Consider the following 2,500-nt stretch of genomic DNA (forward strand, 5'->3'; position numbering starts at 1 on the left):
CCAGCTGTCACCCCCCCTCTAAAAAATTCATTTCTTGGTATTTTGAGCTGAAATTTTGCACAGAGGTTGGCAAAAATCCAATCCAACTTTATTAATTTTTCCAGAATTTTTCGAGGTCGGGAAGTATTTTTTTTTATTTTCCTACCATTAAAAATCGAGGAAATCGGAAAAAATAGGAACCGGCTCGGAATGACCCCAAATTCAGTGGGCAGCCTCATAAAAATATGGCTGATTTTACTGGATTGATTTCATGTGGAAAGCACGACGTTTTGTTGTAGGAATGCGGGAACCCCGGCGGCTCGCCTGCCGCGGCCAGCGACGTCGGGCTGGCCCCTGCAGCGCCTAGCCTCTCCCACGCGGGGGGCAGGCCAGAACGCGGGGGGCCAGGGCCCGAAGGCAGCCCCCCCGCGGGCGAGAGAGCAAGCCAGCAGGGGCTGTCGCCTGCCGCGGCCAGCGACGTCGGGCTGGCCCCTGCAGCGCCTAGCCTCTCCCACGCGGGGGGCAGGCCAGAACGCGGGGGGCCAGGGCCCGAAGGCAGCCCCCCCGCGGGCGAGAGAGCAAGCCAGCAGGGGCTGTCGCCTGCCGCGGCCAGCGACGTCGGGCTGGCCCCTGCCGCGGCCAGCGATGTCGGGCTGTCGCCTGCCGCGGCCAGCGACGTCGGGCTGGCCCCTGCAGCGCCTAGCCTCTCCCACGCAGGGGGCAGGCCAGAACGCGGGGGGCCAGGGCCCGAAGGCAGCCCCCCCGCGGGCGAGAGAGCAAGCCAGCAGGGGCTGTCCGCGCGTCGCGCAGCGCGGCATGGCTGCGGGGGCCGCGCGCGCGCGCCCAAGCGCCCAAGGGCCCCCAAGGGCCCCAGGCCCTCAGGCCCCAGCGCCCCAGCGCCCAGCGCGGGCGGGCGCGCGCGCGCGTGTGGTCTTTGAGGGGCGCCGGCCTGGTGGCTCCCTAAAGAGCAATAAGTGTCATTGCAGCTCTGGCAGGGGGAGACACTACTAGGTCCCAGCTGTCACCCCCCCTCTAAAAAATTCATTTCTTGGTATTTTGAGCTGAAATTTTGCACAGAGGTTGGCAAAAATCCAATCCACCTTCATTAATTTTCCCAGAATTTTTCGAGGTCGGGAAGTATTTGTTTTAATTTTCCTACCATTAGAAATCGAGTAAATCCGCAAAACTAGGAACCGGCCCGGAATGACCCCAAATTCAGTGGGCAGCCTCATAAAAATATGGCTGATTTTACTGGATTGGTTTCATGTGGAAAGCACGACGTTTTCTTGTAGGAATGCGGGAACCCCGGCAGCTCGCCTGCCGCGGCCAGCGACGTCGGGGACGCTGGCCTGCGCTGTCGAGCCCGCGAGGGCTGTCTCCGCGGCAGGCCCCCCCTGAACGGGGCACGACAGGCCACCGCGCTGGCTCGTCCAGCGTCGACAGTCCCTCGTCCAGGTTTCAGATCGCGCCAAGTCGAACCCATGACCTGCTCAAGCCATCGTGCGCTGCCGAATTCGCATCTGCGTGTAGGCTGCCATTCCACGCGGCAGCCCCTGTTTTCGTCAGCGTGCCCCCCTGACGAATTTTCCTGCCTGGCCCAGTCCAGCGTCCAGCCCCTGTTCGTCGAAAAATCTGCGCTGCCGATTTTCCACGCGGCAGCCCCTCTTTTCGTCAGCGTGCCCCCCTGACGAATTTTCCTGCCTGGCCCGGCCAGTCCAGCCCCTGTTCGTCGAAAAATCTGCGCTGCCGATTTTCCACGCGGCAGCCCCTCTTTTCGTCAGCGTGCCCCCCTGACGAATTTTCCTGCCTGGCCCGGCCGGTCCAGCATCCAGCCCCTGTTCGTCGAAAAATCTGCGCTGCCGATTTTCCACGCGGCAGCCCCTGTTTTCCTCAGCGTGCCCCCCTGACGAATGTTCGTCGAAAAATCTGCGCTGCCGATTTTCCACGCGGCAGCCCCTCTTTTCGTCAGCGTGCCCCCCTGACGAATGTTCGTCGAAAAATCTGCGCTGCCGATTTTCCACGCGGCAGCCCCTCTTTTCGTCAGCGTGCCCCCCTGACGAATTTTCCTGCCTGGCCCGGCCGGTCCAGCCCCTGTTCGTCGAAAAATCTGCGCTGCCGATTTTCCACGCGGCAGCCCCTCTTTTCGTCAGCGTGCCCCCCTGACGAATTTTCCTGCCTGGCCCGGCCGGTCCAGCCCCTGTTCGTCGAAAAATCTGCGCTGCCGATTTTCCACGCGGCAGCCCCTCTTTTCGTCAGCGTGCCCCCCTGACGAATTTTCCTGCCTGGCCCGGCCGGTCCAGCCCCTGTTCGTCGAAAAATCTGCGCTGCCGATTTTCCACGCGGCAGCCCCTCTTTTCGTCAGCGTGCCCCCCTGACGAATTTTCCTGCCTGGCCCGGCCGGTCCAGCCCCTGTTCGTCGAAAAATCTGCGCTGCCGATTTTCCACTCCGCAGCCCCTGTTTTCGTCAGCGTGGCCCCCTGACGAATTTTCCTGCCTGGCCCGGCCAGTCCAGCGCCCAGCC

This window comes from Populus nigra, chromosome 2 (genome assembly GCF_951802175.1).
Source record: "Populus nigra chromosome 2, ddPopNigr1.1, whole genome shotgun sequence".
In the NCBI taxonomy this organism is placed as follows: Eukaryota; Viridiplantae; Streptophyta; class Magnoliopsida; order Malpighiales; family Salicaceae; genus Populus; species Populus nigra.